This window comes from Microtus ochrogaster, unplaced genomic scaffold, assembly GCF_000317375.1.
Source record: "Microtus ochrogaster isolate Prairie Vole_2 unplaced genomic scaffold, MicOch1.0 UNK7, whole genome shotgun sequence".
In the NCBI taxonomy this organism is placed as follows: Eukaryota; Metazoa; Chordata; class Mammalia; order Rodentia; family Cricetidae; genus Microtus; species Microtus ochrogaster.
In genome coordinates, this window is record NW_004949105.1 from 3,135,263 (window position 1) to 3,144,501 (window position 9,239).

The following is a 9,239-nucleotide window of genomic DNA, read 5'->3' on the forward strand; positions in this document are numbered from 1 at the left end:
ACAGTAAGGAGCTGGGGGAAGAGAGAGGGAAAGGAGAACTTTGTTGCCAGAGCCTGAGTAGCTTTGGGTTGTTAAAAATTGCTGACAAAAACACAGTGAGGTATGGGCCCTTTGGGAAAAGCCTGCTATTATACTCATGGAACAAATCTCATATGGGTTTCTTAAAGAGTCTATGGATATGATGCGGGTTAACCAATTTTTGTAGCTAAATACCTTATGCCTTTAGTTCATAAAACCACTGATTATATTGCCACTTGTAAAGCTGCCTAAGTGTCTTAGTATATTACACACATATGAACATGAAAGAATTAGATGACTGAAAGATAAATGATAGATGAAATAGGTTAAATTATGGATTGATGATAAATATGTAATACTTAGATTAGAATATATAAGATATAGATGGCAGGAAGATGGACTGAGACTAAATAGATGAGAGATGAACAACTATAAATACATCTATTTATTTAGATATAATAGTTAGATGATAGATTATATAAATGAAAGAGACAGATATGTCGGGTTATATAGATAGGATATATGCATATATACATATGATTTCTGCTGCCAGACACAGAAATAAAGACCAGCAATTGCACATTTCATTTCAGTTGTTCAGATGTTAACACGTAATAAAGTTCAGCAATTTTTAAAAGACTTAGCTATTCTAACACACTCATCAGTAAGTTCAATAAATAATGAGTATTTTTATTCCACATGCTGAGTACCAAATGAATAAACATTCAAAAGAGTCAAGACAAAGAAAAACACAAAAGCAAACCACATCTTTGAAAAAGAGAAGGAGAGAGAGGTCTAACAACCCTTGCTGTCAAAATATACCTCTGTTTACACTCACTCATCCTAAATGCTAATCCCCTAGTTCAGTTTCCAATTCCCTGAGTGTTCATGGGATTAAACCTGCTTCATTTTATGCACATATTTTATATTTTATCATAATGACAGAGTGTTAAATGTTTCACTTACTTCGCAAAAAATTACCATACTCTTTAAGAAATGCCTTCAGAGATGAATGCCACCCAGGGTTAGCCTAGGTTTTATTTGGGCCCTGAGAAATTGTGCATCAAAATCTCGTCAAAAACAGTGATTTGCTTTGCATCTTCGGCGTGGAAGGCACCTGCGGATGGTGCTGCCTTTGATGGCAGCAAAGGAATGGAATGAGAAGGGAGGAACTGAAATCAGCATGTGTTCAGTGCCAGGGAGGGATGCCTGGGAACAGCCCATGTCCTGGGAAGGGGTACTGGTCTCCCGGAAAACCGGTTTAAAAAAGACTCGAAAATAAAAAACCCCTCTAACTCCTTCTCCATCCAACTCTTACTCGATAATCCCACCAGGTACTGAGAAGCCATAAATATGGAAAAGCATCTTAGTGATTGAAATAGACATTAGTTTCATTTAAATATTTTTCATTCCTTGGAGGAGGTTTTTAAAAGTGAACGCTCCTTTTTAAAAAAAAAAAAAAATTTCAGAAGTTGTCTTTAAAAGTTCCTTTCCACCATAACTCTAGAATCAAACGGAGATGAATGTAGGCGTGATTCCTGAGCTGTGCGGCTATGCTTAGTGGTTCAACTGCAATGCACCTTTCCCACGTAGTGAGGTCATTTCCTATCTATTTTTTTTTAATTTTTTACAATTATGAGTAGCCAAAAGCTGTATAGAACAATCAAATACTAAACAGAGGGTATTGTTTTAAGCGTTTTTTTTTTTTCTCTTGGTGTTCTGGAAGCTTAATGATGCAGCATAGGCACACTGCTGTGCTAATTCTCTGTCTAGAGCTGAACTAGGGAAGAATATGTTTGTGTGCCTTGGATGAGAACTACCCCCACACGCACACATATTTGAACCCATGTCTTGAAGAAGCCACGAGGCATACAGCCTTGCTTCAAGAAGCCCATCACTGGGGTGGGCTTTGAGGGTTCCTGGCTGGGCCTATTTCCGGTTCTTTGTGGTTTTTGTTGAAAATGTGATCTCTCAGCATCCTGCTTCTATGATTCACTGCCATACCTCCCCATCACGATGGACTCTTCTCCCTCTGGGGCCATAAGCAGAAATAAACTCTTTCAAGAGAGGAGTGATAACATGAGCAAAGGGGTCAAGACCATAATGGGGAAACCCACAGAAACAGCTGACCTGAGCTAGTGGGAGCTCACTGATTCCGGACTGACAACAGGGGAACCTACATAAGACCAAAGTAGGCCCTCTGAATGTGGGTGACAGTTGTGTGGCTGGGGTAGTCTGTAGGGCCACTGGCAGTGGGACCAGGATTTATCCTTAGTACTTGAGCTGACTTTTTGGAGCCCATTCTCTTTAGAGGGATACCTTGGTCAGCCTAGATATAGGGGGAGGGCCTTGGTCCTGCCTCAAAGTGACATGCCAGACTTTGTTGACTCCCATGGGAAGCCTTACCCTCTCTGAGGAGCAGATATGGAATGGGTGGGGAGGAGGAAGAGAAAGCAGGAGGAGGGGAGGGAGTGGGAACTGGTGCTGGTCTATAAAATGAGAAAAGACTGCTTTAAAACTTAAAAATAAAAAAAGAGTAATAAATCTACTCAGAAAAAAAGATGAGAGGAAATCAAATCAAAAAGGAAAAAAAATAAACTTTCTTCTAAAATCTGATTTGGATCATGGTGTTGTATCACATAAGGCATGGGGAGGGCAAAGGATATAAGCAGAGTAAGTGGCAACGTATGAAACTCTCAAGGAATAAAAACATTTAGAATGTACTCATTTTGAAAAAGGGATAGTAGTTTTCATAAAGCCTAATAAAATATGAATAAAACACATGGATATTAGAGTACTGTACATATGTTTTATAAACACATATGTATATTTAAGCATATATATCCTATAATTACCTAAATCTAAAGAAAAACATTCAAAAATTCCTTTCAATCAAAATAATTAAGTTGTTAACATCGATGGAAAATTACCAAAAGTTGACACTTTAGATATTACACATTAAAAAGGACTAACTTCAAATCAAGACAAAAAGGATTTAATTTTTAAATTTCTCAAGAGGATTTTTTGCATCTGGGGGATTTTGGCTCAACCATCTCCATTCTTTCATCCCTGTCAGATCAAGATCTTGTTCTAAATTCAGACTCTGCACATGCTAACAGGCAGACGGCTGCACCATGGGAATGGTCGGCAGGGTCTTGCTCAGCCTGCCATCCCCTAAACAGTGTCCCAAAGTCAGCAGGCCTGGCTTAAACATACAGAAACCTTTTGTATTCAGGAATGACATACAATACAGACAATTCCATACTTACCAAATGGCAAAAAAGCATAGAGAAACCCCTGAAGGGACCAGTGGTACCCAGACTTAAGTAAGTAAGAACTTTCCTTCCTTCTTACAGGCACTAGAGACTATGAAATGCAAAACCGAGTAACCCATTTCTAGCAGGATGATGCTGGTCCAGGGGCCTTTGCCCTGTCACACTGATCCAGCGGGGCACACAAGTAGCCCGCCTCCTCTGCACAGTGAGAATGATACACAACCCACCGATTGAGCTGAATCAAGCTGGCTTCTGTGGGCAGGAGGACCAGAGAGTCCATGGAGAGATTACCCACGAGGATAGTCACTTCTCCTGAGAGAAGAGCAGGAAGGGTGCAGAGAAGGACACCTGGTAAAGTCACCTCAGGGAGATAGGAAGCAAGGAATGCAGCTTCCTATCCAGCCATGCCCAGGGAAGAAAAGGATTTCATTCTCCATCAAACAAGGACAGGAGAGTAATGTGATCCACCAAAGTCTCAGCAAGGTGCTCAGAGGAGCCAGGATTCAGCACTTACTTATATCTCAAATATGTATATACATATTTATATCTCAGCATGTATCACTTATCTCAGTATGTGCATATGATCTGCATTATGAATTGTATACTATGACCCAAACACTACCTCATGAGAGCTGAAATCCATCTGTACGCATCGGACACATGAGATAAATTCCTCGAATATTCACCAGGCATGGTGATCTCTGAGCCTATGTTGAGCCCCATGGCTTATTATGGGGTTCACCTCCTCATTCACTCCTGTGAGGGTATGACACAGGTAAAGGATTGACTTGCAGATGAAGAAAACAAGACCCAAGAAGTTGTGAGAACTGAGGCTAATCACTGCCAATACTGATAACTTCTTAGAACACCTGCCCACGGCGTTCTCTTGTTACAGTGAAATGTGTTTGGTGGCATGCTGAACATGAACCCACCCCAGTCTGGGACCAGCTAAAACCAATGAGGGCACATCAGGCTTAATTGAGGGTAATAAATATATTACTTTTTATTAGCTACTATGTCTTCGCAAATGCGTGGGCAAAAAAAAAAAAAATAGTGAAAAGCTCCTAATTAGTATTGTTACCTCCACAACAACAGAAGAGCAGCAAACCAGCTGCTTTTCCTCATTCCTGGACTCTTGCCTAGATGGCAGGACTATCCTACTCAAGCTGAGATGTCGGGGATGGGTTTTAATAAGTTCATCCTGTGCTCCAGGTAGCTCCCTGGTACTGATTCCGGTGTTGAGACAACCATTAACTGTAACAATTATCACAGCAGTCCCTCACCACCACCTGTGCCCTGTTTTGGAGAACCGCTTAGAGGGTAAACTCTGAGAGGTCCTATTCAACGTGCTGGAACTGTACATACGGTAAGTTGTAAGCCAGCTAACATAAGTGCTTGGAAACACACTTAGGTCCTCTGGAAGAGCAGTGTGTGCTTTTCAACATCTGAGCATCACTTGAATAGTACACACACACACACACACACACACACACACATGTATGTGTACTTTCTAATTTTTTTTTTGCACAAAAAATGTCAGTGCATCTTCCAATCTTCACTTATAGAAGGCACAGGGGGTGACACTGAGTACAAACTGGAAGGGACATGGCCATGGTGTCATGAGCACACTAGAATGGTGATGGGATTTCAGAAGCTCTACTTTCTAGGTTATGAAGAGCTGCATTCTTGCTTCCTCCGAGCAAAGCTCTGGGAAGCCAGGCTGAAGGTCAGGTTCTTCTGAGACCAGGGAATGTCTCCCAAATCAGCTGCTCTCCTGAGAGCTGCTGCTTCTTGGAAGCATCAGCCATTATATGATCCACCTGATTTCTCTTTCTCCTAATCATGAGCCCAGGTAGGTTGGAACAAGGGGAGAGAGACCGACCCCGTGAGGGAACACTGAAAGGAGAGTGACACAAATTCACGAGACCACAGGATCCAAGGTGGAAAAGCTCTCCAGAGGCTTGTGCATATGACATGGATTACGTCAGCACACTCTGTTACATCATGGAGTAGCAACAAAGGCAGACTGCGCTGGGCCATGTGACCATTTTCTCAAAGCATTTTCCTTTTAAGGTACATATATTAATAAGTCTTCTTCACTAGATCACATTGAAATTTTAAAACTTGTGGCAGGATAGAGCAATCAAAGACATGCTTTAACATGAGGATCTGTTTTTATAATATTATCCCTATCTGAATTATCACATTTTTATGCTTTTATTTGTAGACACAGTTATATTTGCATATTTTACATATGCTTTTAAGATTGTGAAATATGTAAAAAAAATCCATTTATTTCCATAGAAATGTGTAGCAAAATAAAAGGGAATTCTAAGAAAATTGATTTGATTACTTTAGAAAAACTAAAAGCAGTACAAATTCCTCAATAAAGGTTTGAGAAAAATATGTGTGGGCTTTTTACTATGCTTTTGGGAAATAATTCTAACTGGGTTGGGTGGGTTGTAGGTAACTTGGGGCTGATTCCAATAAAGACTGGATCAAGCAAATGATGAGATACTCAAGGATTTCCCCACAAGGGGACGATCATCAACCAATTCACTGACTGTAGGGATATTTTGCAAGAGATGGTATGTGTCCCAATTGTGATGTTAACACTTAGCATTGCAGAAGAGATGGGTGGATTTCAGAAATGCCTACAAAGCTTTCCTGATATCAAAACTGCAACCCCACCACACCCCATTCTTTTCTTCCCATTTTAGAATCCTTCCTAAAGTTTTCTGAGTGTTTATAAAGTTCTCTCTACTTGGTGTCCTGCTAGGCCCTGCCAATCATCTTAGAGCTGCACTGCGGAGCCGGCCTCCCCATCTCCCTCTTGAGCCCAGATTCCCCGTCCCCAGAGGCCTTTATCTACCTCAGCTGTTGGATTCTGTATCTCCTTGCCTTTGCTAACCCATCACCCTGGTTCCTTGAGCTCACATGAATCACGCTGTCTGCTTCTAGAATAAACACTCTCCTGATCATCCCAGGGCAGAAAATGAAATGGGCTAAGAGGAAGAACTCCACGATCTGTAGAGACATGGTATCATGCATACAGCTCCAGCTTTATCGAGGAATCCAAGGCTCTGACCCCGATGAAGACAACAGCTGGTGCCCACAGTCTCCTGGCCTGACCCTTAACCACATTCTCAGGTTCATAATGCCAGCTTCACTTGAGGACGCCTGGTGCCCTAGGACCTGATGGTGTGAGGTTCTGGCCATGAGACAGCAGGACCCTTCCTATGCTGAATCTGTCCAGGTAATAAACAGCTTAGCCTGCTATCCCAAGAGGGGCCCAGAGACAGCAAACCATTCCCATATTAAACATCTAGCCATGTTCTCCTATGTCTATGTGATTCAACAGAAGACATCAAGAAAACAAGGTGGATATCGTGTCCTGTTCTTCATACAGCATGAGCAGAAGAGGCTAGAGAAACCGATGTAGAAACATCCACACCTGTATGTTTACATATCTGTCTTGAGATGTGTGTCTCTATCCTATCTTCATGTCTTCCTCTATCTCTGTATCCATCTCTGTGGCACCAGCCTTATCTTCTCAGAGAGTCCTGATTAGAGGTCAGGCCATACAGGACCATCTCTCCTCTCTAGTGTCTTGCTTGGTTTCCTCAGACTCACTGAGCCCACCTCACCAGAGAGGAACAGTTACAGATAATGGTGTAAGATTCAGCTCCCATTTTTAGCTTTTGTAGATTGTTATTGCTCAGAGAGAATGCTAAATATTTATAGCTTCTTGGTTTTCAAGTTTCTAATCAAGTTCAAAATATGCCTTCTTCCCGACACTCTCATGTATGACCTCCATTGTTGGATCCAGTGCTCAAGTTTAGACTTGGACTTAGTATTTCAATATCTACAAAGATTAAGCTACTAGGTTGGGGTATACGGTTCGGTTGATAGAGTACTTACCTGGTATACAGCAGCACTATAACCAGGCATGGCAGCACACACTTGTAATCCCAACACAGAAGGCCAGTTACAAAGTGAATCTGAGGCCAGCCTGAGTGACAATCCTCAAAATCATAAACAGAAGTCATTCATACATACTGATCAGAGATTGCAACCTCAGCAGCCTCAAGAGCCCTGATCCCGAGTCACAGGTGTCCACTCTCTCTACCAAGGGGCTGACTTCACCAGGGCACTCTACTCTGTTCAGTGCTTTGGGGATGGGCACCCATTCTTTATTCATGGAAATATTTCCTTTGTCCATGATAATTTAATTATTTGTTTTTTTTTCTAATTTTCAACAAAGTGCAGTCTTGCTTCTTCTCAAACAAATCCCTAGATATTTTTATATGTATAATTCATTTTTTAAAACTTCAAGATTTTATTCCCATAACAGAGCTAATCCTTCTCAGTTAAAATATGCATTACAGTCGTGGGTCTCAAAAGACACTGTGGAAAGCTCCCATGTTGGAATATATATAGGGTATTCATCAGACCTTGCCTACATTAACTGGGAAAGAAAAAAAATCAGGGATTTCAAATTCACTTTGGTATTTTTCCTTTGAATTATGAAAAAAATTTATCAGAAAGAAGTATCTTATTACATGACTTTGAACATAATTTAGGTCAGAGAAGTGGGAAAAGAAGCTAATACATAAGGGTTGCTTTCTAAATCCAAGCACAATCTAATTTAATCCTCTCTTTGGCTCCCTTGGTCTCTGAAGAACCATTAACCTCACTTTGCTGATGAAGGGACAGTCTGAGAGAAGGCATCCAGCAGGGCTGCGTCTGGCTGCCAACAACACCACAATTAGAGGCAGCAGCCTTTCCCATCCTGCACCCCATCCTACTTCTCAGAAAAAAAGAAACAAGCAAAATTTCTGTGTTAGTCTCTTCCCTTTCAGTCTACAGACAGCCTGTTGCCCTTCACAGTGTAACAACTTTGTCACCAACACGATAAAGACCACTTTGTGAATGTCACAGGAAGTCTGAACGTGGAAGACAGAAACATAATGGTTTCATAGACTAACCCTGGACTCTGGCATAATCAGATTGCCTTCAATAGATGTATACAGGATGTTTAAGAAAAAATGCAACGTTCCAAGATAAGAAATGACAGCATAGTTACAGAAGATAGAATACCCAGTTGGTAAGACAACATGAAACCGATGTGTATGATGACATTTTAGTTATGTCCATCTTGATGTTTCTTGGCCTGCTCCCCTAACGTGTCCTCCTCCATCCACCCATAGATTCCCATCTACATCAGATAGAGACATCTGAGAGTCACACAGGAGCCACCTTCCTCTCCTCCTCCACTTCAATAAAATATTATCCCTTTTCCCTGTGTTAGTTTATTTTTAAACCATATGTTTATTTTTTTAATTTTGAATACCATGTTCACTAGAGTTGAAGGTTCAGCAACTGAGCAGTCTGTCTTTGTGGACCTGGATACTAACCACGTATAGAGGCCTTTGTTCCCAGAACCCAGGCATCCTTCTTCCCCTGGTCTAGAGCGCTGTAGTCAAGTCAGCCACACAGAACAATCTCAGCTGCCCTTCAAAGGCCATGTAATGCGGGACCAAGCAAAGCTTATTCCCCATTGAACCACCACACCAGCATCAGTGGAAACAAAAAACTGTTGAATAATACTTGAAGGGGCAGACAGGAAAACCACACACTTAAGTGTCTCACATTAAGTCAGTCAGAGAGCCAATGGTCCATTTACATTTTATGGTCAAAGCAGTGACCATGAAGGTTACTGAAAACTATTCCTAAGAAACCAAGCTATAAGAACAAGTGCACAGCTCATGCCACAGTCAAATTTCATGTGTCCTGTGTCCAAAACCAAAAACAAATCCTACTTTGAATGATTGTTTTGTCACCAGAATAATGTGAATTCTGTGCTGAGGAGCTCCATCTTTCAGACACTCTGTGTGTGTGTGTGTGTGTGTGTGTGTGTGTGTGTGTGTGTGTGTGTGTGTGTGT